The following is a 12,925-nucleotide window of genomic DNA, read 5'->3' as shown; positions in this document are numbered from 1 at the left end:
CGTTGTAATCAATTGACAGGAGTGGTTGTAGTCGTTATTGTTTTTACAAGGTGTACAGTCACGTGGTCATCAGCCCCTACTGATCAGTTTGCAACGAGTTGTATTTAACTAGTTCCTCCTACTAACCTGAAGGCTGGTTTGATCCTCAATACCTCTGCTATTAGCTGTCATGAATGGCCAAGTCATCACGGAAGAGTTATACTTGGGAAATAAGGAGCGGGGTAATTTCACGTTGCTTTCCTCACCGAGCCAGAAGTTGATATTACATACCAGTCTGCCAAACCCAGTAAATTCACGTACCATTCGACCCTACGAGCGATGTTTTCACACCAGAGCCTGGTTATCAAGGAATGGCATTACTAGTATTGCTCATACAACGATCACTTCCATTTGTCAAAGTCAGAGCGGGGTCTAATACAGGCTCAGTGAAAGTAACACTTTTGTTCTAGCACATGCCAGAAGACACAGTGCACTGTAAACTCTGGGTCTCGTCAGCAAAGGCATAACGCATGAACGACGGGTAATACAGATAGTTTTTATGACCTTCACATTTCCAGTGCGCCTCTGACTCAGCACACGGTGTATCAACAGAGGAACAATTGGAAATACAATTATAAACAAAACTCTCTCCTTGTTTCACGTTTTGACCCCAAACTCTTCTTCCCTAATAGAGTCTTTTTCTGCTACGCTCCGTGAACTTTAGACATTATTGCGTTAGGTTCCCAAATATTCTGCTTGTCGCTGTGACCTCAATTATGTTAGAGGTATCGTGAAGCACGCAACTCTCTGTCCTCTGATGTGAAAATGTGTAACCGCTATTGATGGACTTCTCAGTTACCTTAAGTGATTAAGTATTCGTTACTCAGACACAAATAACGTGTTAGTCATCTGGAGATGGAGGTTCAAGAAATACACTGTATGTGCTGTGGAGACTGATGGTTGAAGAGCTAACAACAGCTCGTAGTAGTTCTTGTAATTATGGTCTCGAGATTTATAGTGTTATATTCCCCCGAGAAGAGTCTTCAAACGGTAAAGTCCTTATTTCTTTCGAAGCTTGTTAGTCCCTTTCATGCGATTTGTTAGCTGAATAGTCAGTGTAGCGGCCTTCGGTTCAAAGAGCGCGAGCTCGATTCCCGACCAGGTCGGAGTTTTAGCTGCATCTCATTCCCCTGGCTAGGAGACACGATGTTTGTGTTTGTGTTAGCCTTAATACATAAGTAGTTACGCAGAAATGAATAGCTCAGGATAGGGTGGTATGGACGGCTGCATCAAGCTAGTCTATGGACTGATGACTCAAACAACACCACCACCACCACCACCACCACTACCATCACCACCACCACCACCACAAATACATGCGATAGTAAATACACTGACTGACAGAGCAAATGCAACACCAAGAAGGAGTGGTCAGAACTTTATGCCAATTGCAGGGTAGACTGACGTCACTGAGGTATGCTCATGATGTGAAATGCGCCGCTGTGCTGCGCACGTAGCGAACGATAAATGGGACACGGCGTTGGCGAATGGCTCACTTCGTACCGTGATTTCTCAGCCGACAGTCATTGTAGAACGTGTTGTCGTGTGCCACAGGACACGCGTATAGCTAAGAATGCCAGGCCGCCGTCAACGGAGGCATTTCCAGCAGACAGACGACTTTACGAGGGGTATGGTGATCGGGCTGAGAAGGGCAGGTTGGTCGCTTCGTCAAATCGCAGCCGATACCCATAGGGATGTGTCCACGGTGCAGGGCCTGTGGCGAAGATGGTTGGCGCAGGGACATGTGGCACGTGCGAGGGGTCCAGGCGCAGCCCGAGTGACGTCAGCACGCGAGGATCGGCGCATCCGCCGCCAAGCGGTGGCAGCCCCGCACGCCACATCAACCGCCATTCTTCAGCATGTGCAAGACACCCTGGCTGTTCCAATATCGACCAGAACAATTTCCCGTCGATTGGTTGAAGGAGGCCTGCACTCCCGGCGTCCGCTCAGAAGACTACCATTGACTCCACAGCATAGACGTGCACGCCTGGCATGGTGCCGGGCTAGAGCGACTTGGATGAGGGAATGGCGGAACGTCGTGTTCTCCGATGAGTCACGCTTCTGTTCTGTCAGTGATAGTTACCGCAGACGAGTGTGGCGTCGGCGAGGAGAAAGGTCAAATCCGGCAGTAACTGTGGAGCGCCCTACCGCTAGACAACGCGGCATCATGGTTTGGGGCGCTATTGCGTATGATTCCACGTCACCTCTAGTGCGTATTCAAGGCACGTTAAATGCCCACCGCTACGTGCAGCATTTGCTGCGGCCGGTGGCACTCCCGTACCTTCAGGGGCTGTCCAATGCTCTGTTTCAGCAGGATAATGGCCGCCCACACACTGCTCGCATCTCCCAACAGGCTCTACGAGGTGTACAGATGCTTCCGTGGCCAGCGTACTCTCCGGATCTCTCACCAATCGAACACGTGTGGGATCTCATTGGACGCCGTTTGCAAACTCTGCCCCAGCCTCGTACGGACGACCAACTGTGGCAAATGGTTGACAGAGAATGGAGAACCATCCCTCAGGACACCATCCGCACTCTTATTGACTCTGTACCTCGACGTGTTTCTGCGTGCATCGCCGCTCGCGGTGGTCCTACATCCTACTGAGTCGATGCCGTGCGCATTGTGTAACCTGCATATCGGTTTGAAATAAACATCAATTATTCGTCCGTACCGTCTCTGTTTTTTCCCCAACTTTCATCCCTTTCGAACCACTCCTCCTTGGTGTTGCATTTGCTCTGTCAGTCAGTGTACATCCTTCCACATAGGATTAGTGTTGGGAAGGAGTTCTGGACGTAAAACTTGACCAGATCCACATGTAAATGAAAAGACATATGGCTTTTCGTGCCGGGAGTATCCGAGGACAAGTTGTTGTAACGCAGTAATTAAAACTGAGAGGACTTTTCCTATTTGTGAAACTCACAACCTGACTTTTAACCCCGTTTATCACCATACCATTGTCCACCGTCCATCTCACAACACTATCGAGGTCATCCTGCAGCCGCTCACAATCTTGTAACTTATTTATTACTCTGTACGTAGTTAGTGGGGCGTGGAACTACGCTCCTTCGCACTAAGTCTGTGCCCTCGTCCAGTTCCTCGCCTCTTACGTTTAAATCATCGACGACTGAGGTTAACCATCGCCGTTTCAAACTATACAGGATATCTTTTGAAAGGAAAATTTATACTGTATACTGTATATACATGTGCGTCTGTCTGAAATGTTTAGATTGGTCCATACTATAAAGTTGATTGCTATTACTTAAACGTTTTCATTCCTCCCCTGAAGGGGGAGGCGGGCCTCTTAGACGGTAACGCCGTCTCTCAGGCCGAGAGATTTGTTACTGCGAAGGAGATCCACGGAGAAGGTGAGGAGTTGGCTGCCGTGGCCTATACTAGGAACTGTCCCGGCATTCGCCTTAGTGCAGGAGCATGGAAAACCACGGAAAATGATTCTCAGGACAGCCGACGTTTGGGGCCAGACGTGAGGCCCATCCCAGTCCCTTCTCCCGAATACAGAGGCTTAGAGCCATAGTAGAGCCGTATCCACCCCTCCTCTGATCGGTTGGCTGGTTGGAGTGCAGAGCTGTCGGACCACGGACCAGCCGTGGTCACTTGTGGGTCGAGACCCATTCTGCATCCACCGACCCATATAAAGTTGAAATGTGGCTCCTACGGGCTATTCTGTGTCATTCACCAGTGATACCGGGAAAACGAGGTTTCTACAGCTGAAACTGGCACCAGTTGTAGATTGTTATGTCTTATTTACAAGAAAAATACAACGAAACTCTCACGACTACAAGATCTGCACTAAAGAAAAAAAGAAAAAAAGAAAAGAAAAATACGTTTCTTTCACCGAAGTGAATGTCTCATATTCACCATGATGACGTACACAGCTGTATCTATCTGCATGAGCTCGAACTACGTACATCTTGACTTCTGTTTCCTTCCGTAGATATATTAAGGTGGTGGCGGTGGTGATTAATGCCGGCCCCGTGGTGTAGGGGTAGTGTGCCTGCCTCTCGCCCGGAGGTCCCGGCTTCGATTCCCGGCCAGGTCAGGGACTTTCCTCTCGACCTGAGGGCTGGTTCGAGTTCCACTCAACCTACGTGATTAGAACTGAGGAGCTACCTGACGTTGAGATGGCGGCCCCGGTCTCGAAAGCCCAGAATAACGGCCGAGAGGATGCGTCGTGCTGACCACACGGACCCTCGTAATCTGCAGGCCTTCGGGCTGAGCAGCGGTCGCTGGGCAAGCCAGAGCCCATTCAAGGGCGTTAAGTTCCGTGGGATTTGGTTTGGTTTGGTGGTGATTAATGTTTTAAGAGGAAGTACAGATAGGTATTAAGGAAACAGGAACGTTTGGTAAATCGTGAAACTGATATCAGCTACAGATTACAAGAGCAATCAGCAATGCAGGCTGACCATCATACTGTTCAGTGAAAACATTTCTTTCAGTGAAGTGAATGGATCTTTATTTTCATTCTGACGTATGAAGACACATTATCTCCATCGATAAGCACGAGATAGAAGGACTTAGTTTAACCGACTATAGTCCACACAAACAGATAATTAGAGAAATGTCGAAAACGTACATTACCTCATGGACTGTATGTAGGGTGTCCTTGAAAAAAAAAAGTTCCAATATTTACCGGGGAAGCAGCACGCAACAAACGAAGGAAAAAATGTCCTGTAATCATGGATTGCAAACCCAGTATCTTCGGAGTTGTGCTCCGCTACCACAACCATCAATGATCACTATGTCTTTGATCTACTCCTCACAACATGTGACCACCATCCATTCCAATGTACCCTTCCTCCATACGTCACACGGAATCACGGATTCGTTGCAACACCCGTGGCTGTTGCTGAATTGCATCATAGCCACTGAATACGCGTTCTCGTAGTGCATTCACATCGTTTATGGTGACCACATACACCACAGTTTTTACATATCCCCAAAGCCAAATCTAAAGGGCTAAGGTCAGGCGAACGGGCAGTCCATCGCTCGTGGAAGACCCGTATTAGGTGTCGCCTGACCCTGTGATGAAAATGGGCCGGTGCCCCATCATAGTAAAACCACAACACAAAACGCTAATAGTTTCACGACCAATGTCTAAGTAGGAACGTATTTCCGTCTTTTGTTGCATACTACCCTCCATAAATTGTTGGAACATCAAGATCATTGATAGTAGTGGTAGCGGACCATAACTCCGAAGATATTGGATTTGTGACCAATGTTTATAGGACCGTTTTGCCTTCGTTTGTTGCGTGGTGCCTTCTTTAAATACTGGAATCATTTTAAGGACACCCTGTAATGTTCATCATGATGATTTCAAAAATTAATATTTACGATACCGTGCCTCATACACGGATACTTTGTTGCCAGGACAAAAGGATTTTATATTCAGACTGTTCCCGACTCCTGTCCAATGTTTATCACAGTGCAGATCATTAGCCTAACATGATCGATTGTGGAGTTTACGCCATCGCTTTTGCCACATCTGCCATCTCCAACAGAAATCCACCGGCGGAACATTAAGTACATGAAGGCGTGAGGTCTCACTAGAAAAGAATCTTCGATCGTCATAAGTTGTATGAATTTTCTATGGTTAAATCAACAGATTGTAAATGTGCTGACCATTCAACGTAATAAAACTCTACGAGGAAGACAAAAAAAGTAAACAAAGGCAAAAGTGCAGCGCTTAAAATATGCAGTTACAGAGACAAACAACTGAAGCTAAAACTATACGTTTGGGGAAACATGATTTGAGTAAAGTTAAATCACAGGAAAGAGAGAGTAACTAATCTAAATTCACAGCACCCTACGTCTAACATAAGAACGATATGAGAAAATACAAAGGAAATTAGACAGGCTAAGTTAATCTACTACTAAAATGTTTTCATTCTTTCCCTGAAGGGGGAGGCGGGCCTCTTAGACGGTGACGCCGTCTCTCAGGCCGGGAGATTTGTTACGGTGAAGGAGATGCTCGGAGAAGGTGAGAGGGTTGGCGGCCGTGGTCTATACTAGCAGCTGTCATGGCATTCGCCTTAATGCAGGAGAATGGAAAACCACGGAAAACCATTCTCAGCTCTGTCCCGTCTCCCGAATGTAGAGGCGTAGAGCCGCGGTAAAGCCGTGGCCAGCCCTCCTCTGCTCGGTTGGCCGGTCAGAGTGCAGAGCTGTTGGACCACGGACCAGCCGTGGCCACTTATGGGCCGAGACCCACTGCATCTACCGACCCAAGTTAATCATATGAGACGAGGCAACTATGGCTCTCCAATATGTTCTTTCAGCAGTAAATCTGTTACTTAAAATGAACACAAATCACCTTTTGCTAGAAAAGTGATCTTGCTTGGTGCATACAGTGCCTGGAAATAATTCCTCACTGTCACCGAGCAGCTGTTCTCCAGTCAAGTTTTAGATATTCTACTCTATGGCCCAAAATTTGGATTTAACTTCAGTGAATGTCTTCTAAAACTCGGAAACGGAGAACTGAGAAAAATAGCATTGCCAAGATTCGACAAAACCAGATTTCAAAAAATATTGTGCGAGATTCACACTGTTTATTCTTTTTATCCAAGTGAGAATACAATTTTTCTACAAAGTAGCAATTTTGTGCCAAAAAATTAGAAAAAAGTTAATGTCATCAACCAGCAGGTTCTGAATAGTTTGACAGGTGACCAAATAACGTACACTAGCATTGACTCCGTAGGGTACGATGATGTTAATGAAGTTAATAAAGCTGGTTTAGGCAGCGGAACGAGATTGACTGTACTACAGCTAGACAAAAATATCGTTCATGCAGAAATTTTGACGGGCCCAGTTTCAGGAAGAAAGAATTTTATTCGAAGAATGAATTTAGCACCTTTAATGCCGATATAACGGCTGGCTCGGTGAGGAAAGCAACGGGAAACTACCTCCCTCCTCATGTCCCTAGTACGCCTCTTCAGTGACGCCTAAGCTATTTATGACAGCTGTTGGCGGAGTTGCAGAGGATCAAACCAGCCTTCGGGCTGAATACCCAATATGCAACATACATACATACATAACTTCGTTATTAAATTTAGACTTCCATGAGCAAGTCACCTTGACAAACTTTAAATTTGGGATAAATCTCTCCATTTTTGAATTTTGGACAGCTGTATGTAGCTTCCTCAAGAGTGCGCTGATCCAAAGACGTCAAAGCATAACTCCAATCTGCAACTACACCCAATATGGTTTGTAAGGAAATACCATAATAAATTTTTTGATTCCATTCAAATACCATATAAAATCTGGAAAGTATAATTTTTATTCATAAGATATATTAAAAGTCCATTTAAATTTTAAAATTACTTCTTAGATAATAATCATTTCGACTGTCGAAGACAGGTTTACTTACTAATAAAATTATAAACTCTCACTCCACCGGCCTGCATAATTACACAGGAAGTTGGCGTTACGAAAATCAGTCTGTTTCTGGAAAACTATAAGTGATACTTTCGATATTGCTATATCGCTTATTCAAGGCTCAGATAAATATCACAATGATAAACGTAGCGCGGCGTAACCTTGCCCCGCGGGGGAATTCCTGCTGTGAGCTCTCGATTACGCCCACTCAGTACACCTCAGAGCCCAGGAGTGAGTACAGTACACGAAAACCGATTTACAAGATTTCGTTTTGTCCGAACTAGACAGGCTAACAAATATAAGTGACGTTGTAGAGAATACAATTTCAGTTTGTGAATAACTAATTATGAACACGGCAAATATTCAACACAAATTTTGACAAATCGGAAGTTTGACTACTTAAATGTTAGTTCTGACCCTCATATGAGACACCAATAAAAATATTTCTCTGAGCCCCAGAATATGGTACAACAACGGTTGTCCTGCAATCCTTAGGGGCAAACTTAAGCGGGGTCAAACCTGTGAGAATTTCTTTATTTGATCATATCGACTTCACTTAGTCAAATAACAACGTTTTCTCTTAGATTTCAGTTCACTGGATGGATAGAAATACATGATAAAACTGTTAAAATGATATTTATAACATCATTTTGAATCTTCCGCCCGATATAACAGTACCATTGCGATGGAATGATCACAATAGGGCGAACGAACGTTTGAAAATTATTCAAATTTCTAAATAATCAGTTTGATAGTGTGAGATGTGAGATTACTTTCATTCTTAGTTACGTTGTATCCTAGGAAAAGCATTACTCCGTCACCAAATTGTACCCCAAGGTCTACAAGCACTCTACATAGAATGGGAAATCCATGACCGTGTCTATTGTCATACGTCCGGGAAGTGTAACATTCAGCATTCATTTTAACTGTGCAAGTTTACTTCCAATAACATGATTTTCTCCTCTTCTTCAACATTTCCTTCGTTTTTCATTCATTCCTGAATGTGACATTTCTTATAGGCGCCGCCCTGTCTTTATTATTGTAGGTATCGGTACTCACAATAATTATTTCCAACCGGGCGAGTTGGCCGTGCGGTTAGGAGCACGCAGCTGTGAGCTCGCATCCGGGAGATAGTGGGTTCGAACCCCACTGTCGGCAACCCTGAAGTTGGTTTTCCGTGGTTTCCCATTTTCACACCAGGCAAATGCTGGGGCTGTACCTTAATTAAGGCCGCGGCCGCTTCCTTCCCATTCCTAGACCGTTCCTGTCCCATCATCGCCATAAGACCTATCTGTGTCGGTGCGACGTAAAGTAACTAGCAAAAAATTATTTCCAAATCCAAGTGCATCCTATCTTCTGGTAAGGGCTAGAACAAGTTTGTTACTTTCATCGACCATTACTAATTCCAACCAGTCCCTGTTAAGGAATGATGTGAAGGTGTCGCTCGTAGACTTGGTTAATAATAATAATAATAATAATAATAATAATAATAATAATAATAATAATCGTATGACCTCAGCTACAATGGTGCATTCCTTCTGAAGTGGTGTCATTTAGGCGGCCTGCCTACCAATTTCGACATTCAGATTGTGCTGCTATCTAACAACGAAAGTGAAATTATACTGGAACGGGTAATATGGCTGAGTTAATTTAGTTTTGTCGGGTAAAACTGAGTGCGCCAGCAGAGATCTTTAACATATCAACAAGATTTTTGAGCTTCCTTCAAAAATAGATATCTCAGCCGGAATGTTGGGATTTTGAGTCCGTCACTCTACCATTGATTCCACCGAGGCAGCTAATGAGTTGGTATATGCATTTCATTTAGCCTAGTAGACTGACATACATAACTTCAGTTGGAAAATAAGAAACGCCGGTATCATTGATGGCCGGTGAAGTTTCATGTTGGAGGGTCGCATTGTAGTTTAAATAGAAACACAAGTAGTTCGTCTTAACTGAACACATACAAACATCAAAGGACAGTATGTCAGGACACATCCAGGCTTTCTTTGTCATTGATGCTTATACTTAGAGGCATGAAATTTTCGCACTGAATTAGGTTCGATTTCGCGAAAAGGAAACAATTTCCCGCGTTATTTCGCGAATTAGGGCTGACCCCACCGCTTTAATTTCGCTTTAAAACAAACCAAACCCCATGGCACTAGAGCACTTGAAGGGCCTTGACCTGCTAAGCGACCGCTGCTCTGCCCGAAGACCTGTAGATTACGAGGTGTCGTGTGGTCAGCTCGACGAATCCTCTCGGCCGTTATTCTTGGCTTTCTAGACGGGGCCGTTATCTCACCATCAGATAGCTCCTCAATTCTAATCACGTAGGCTGAGTGGACCTCGAACCAGCCTTCAGGTCCAGGTAATCGGGAATCGAACCCGGGGCCACCGGGTAAGAGGCAGATACGCTACCCCTATACCACGGAGCCGGCTTTGCTTTAATCCATTCCTAAAATCATTTATAAAAGAAAGTTTAATTCGTGAGAGTTATGAATTATTTTTGTGAAAGATAGATAAAGAGAAGCAATATTGATAATTATTCATTCTTATGCAATCTTGATTAGAACTATAATATAGCCCTGCTGGGCTGAGTGGCTCAGACGGTTAAGGCGCTGGCCTTCTGACCCCCACTTGGCAGGTTCGATCCTGGCTCAGTCCGGTGGAATTTGAAGGTGCTCAAATACGCCAGCCTCGTGTTGGTAGATTTACTGGCACGTAAAAGAACTCCTGTGGGACTAAATTCCGGCACCTCGGCGTCTCCGAAAACCGTAAAAGAGTAGTTAGTGGGACGTAAAACAAATATTATTATTATATAATATAACCCCAATCAAGATTACATAACAAATTATAATTTCACCCTACGTGGCCATAACTTTCACCATATATGGTCAAACCATTACGGGATTTTATAGAATATTAATACGAACCGATCTGTCCAAATGAGAAATCCTTATTCTGTTTTCTGCTTTTCTTCACTCAGGTGACATTACTGTAGAATACAATTTCAAGATCGTCATTTTCCATGAATTTCGCTGCATTTTCGCACTAATCGCAAAGTAAGTACATTTCGCTTTAAACTGGCCTTGTCGCTCTAATTCGCGAAAAAAAATCACTAAATTCCTAACCAGAAGTATATGATTCGTTAAGAGATTTCAAATTCGCTTCAAAATAATTTTTGTTGCGTTTATCGTTAATGCGAAAAAAATCATGCCTCTACTTATACCGAGTGGAGTGGCGGCTATGAACCCAAGCTCTGCATTCAGAAAACGCCTGAGTTAGATCCCCGCCTTCGGCTGTCTTGGGAATGATTTTCTGTGGTTTCCCATTTTCTTATGTAGGCGAATGCCGGGATAGGCCACTGCCAATCTTTCCACTTCCTTACGCAATTTCATTCACCATCATTCATTTCATCTTATTAGCTCCTCAATTGAGGTTGGCTACAGGGAGGGCAAAACGAAGAATGTTTTAGCCAATTAGTCGATCGCTTGTGAAAGACGAAACATGGAGTCGTCGTCCATCAACATCAGACGTGTTCACATCGTCAGTGGATGCTTACAGGCTCCAAAAGTTCTGATTACAAAAGACGATTGAATGCGCGGACCACCATTTTGAAACTCATTCTTCTTTTTTTCTTCTACACTGGATAATGCATCGTTATTTCGAGGGAGTAAATATTAGCCGAGACAAAGTTGTAGCGGAATAAATTACAGAACACTTTTTTCTGATTTCCCTACTTCTAAATATGTGTTGTAGTCTCGTTAGAACTGGGAGTCGTTTAATAGGCTCTATCATGAAAAAGTTCGCCATAATTTAAATATAATTTGTAATTAAGTGGCCGAGGCTGACCACCTCTACTTAGTTGACCTCCCGAGGTTGAGTGGACCCCGTTCCAGCCCTCATACCACTTTTCAAATTTGGCTGTAGTATTTTATTTTTGCAAACAGCATGTTCTAGCCTCTTTCCTTTTTCACAAGTATTTACAATTTTAAATAATAATAATAATAATAATAATAATAATAATAATAATAATAATAATAATGGCGTGTGGCCTCCATAGATCCGGTGCAGGTCTTTTTGTGTTGACGCCTGATAGGCGACCTGCACACCTGCGAGAATGGGGCAAAGATTACTGATGTATTTATGAAACTTAATGATTAAGAACGGAAGGAATTTCTTAGAGATTCTATAGGCTAGTATGTTGTTGATATAAATATTTAAATAGTTTTAGCAAAAAATTTTTCTTTCTTTCTTTCCTCCTTAATCGGTTTACAGTCCCGGGTTGGTTTTTCCGTCGGACTCAGCCAGGGATCCCACCTCTACCGCCTCAAGTGCAGTGTCCTGGAGCGTAAGAGTTGGAGTCGGGGATACAACTGGCAAGGAGGACCAGTACCTCGCCCAGGCAGCCTTATCTGTTATGCTCAACAGGGGCCTTGTGGGGGGGGGGGAGATTGGAAGAGATAGACAAGGAATAAGGAAGGAAGCGGCCATGGCCTTAAGTTAGGTACCATCCCGCCATTTGCCTGGAGGAGAAGTGGGAAACCACGGAAAAACACTTCCAGGATGGCTGAGGTGGGAATCGAACCCACCCCTACTCAGTTGACCTCCCGAGGCTGAGTGGACCTGGTTCCAGCCCTCGTACCACTTAACAATTCGTTGCAGAACCGATAATGGAACCCGGACCTTCGGGGGGGGGGGCGCAGCTAATCGCACTAACCACTACACCACAGAGGCGAACATTTAGCAAAATAATCATTTAAATATTCAACAAAATGTGTTATTTATAGCGCAAACACCATTTGTCACAAAAAATAATATCCAAATTTGTTTAAAAATTACAGGTAAGTATAAGGCATTTTGAAAACATGAGCATTAAATTCCTGAATGGTAATGAATGTACTCGTATATTATACTGTACATGCACAGTCTCGTTAACGTAAAAATATACGGTCTATACATTTATGTAAAAGTTAAACATACGTGAAGTGTGCATATACCTGTAGGTCTTAAAGCAGCTTCTCTAATGAGACACGACTCACCTGTCTCTTGACCGAGATAACACTGTCTACTGATAATGATAACACATGGAACTGTACGATCAAGAATAGCTGGAGATAACGCTTTCGTTTGCTGCATTCCCTTGTGCTGAGTGAGTTCGTTTTGTACACGCTTTCTCGCTTACGTAGCAACGCGACGGGCAGGTCTTTATAGCCAATGTCGTAGCCTATATAAAATAAGCAACCCTATACCAGGCCATCTCTGACGCTTGAGTACCCATTCCCGTTCCAAGACCATTAAGTATGCCAATATTATACATTACATACTTCTTCTTCTTCTTCTTTATCTGGTTACCGTCCGACTCGTTGGCTGAATGGTCAGCGTACTGGCCTTCGGTTCAGAGGGTCCCGGGTTCGATTCCCGGCCGGGTCAGGGATTTTAACCTTCATTGGTTAATTCCAATGGCCCGGGGGCTAGGTGCTGTCCCCAACATCCCTG

The 12,925-nt window shown here is 44.1% G+C and overlaps 1 protein-coding gene across 4 annotated transcripts in view; it reads right to left on the bottom strand.

Annotated features, from left to right (window-relative positions):
- Nucleotides 1-12,561, bottom strand: part of LOC136874871 (uncharacterized) — a 38,728-nt gene extending 26,167 nt beyond the window's left edge. The window contains exon 1 of one of the 4 annotated variants that reach the window (XM_067148566.2): nucleotides 12,469-12,561. The gene's annotated coding sequence lies outside the window, so the exon portion shown is untranslated. Of the gene's footprint in view, nucleotides 1-7,421; nucleotides 7,444-12,409 lie in introns of those variants that run through there. The other 3 variants (XM_067148564.2, XM_067148565.2, XM_067148567.2) reach the window with 3 other exon arrangements.
- Nucleotides 12,562-12,925: the final 364 nt, after the last annotated feature.

Source organism: Anabrus simplex, chromosome 5, assembly GCF_040414725.1.
Source record: "Anabrus simplex isolate iqAnaSimp1 chromosome 5, ASM4041472v1, whole genome shotgun sequence".
NCBI lineage: Eukaryota > Metazoa > Arthropoda > Insecta > Orthoptera > Tettigoniidae > Anabrus > Anabrus simplex.
The sequence above is the reverse complement of the archived record's forward strand: the minus strand, read 5'-3'. Positions and strand labels throughout refer to the sequence as shown.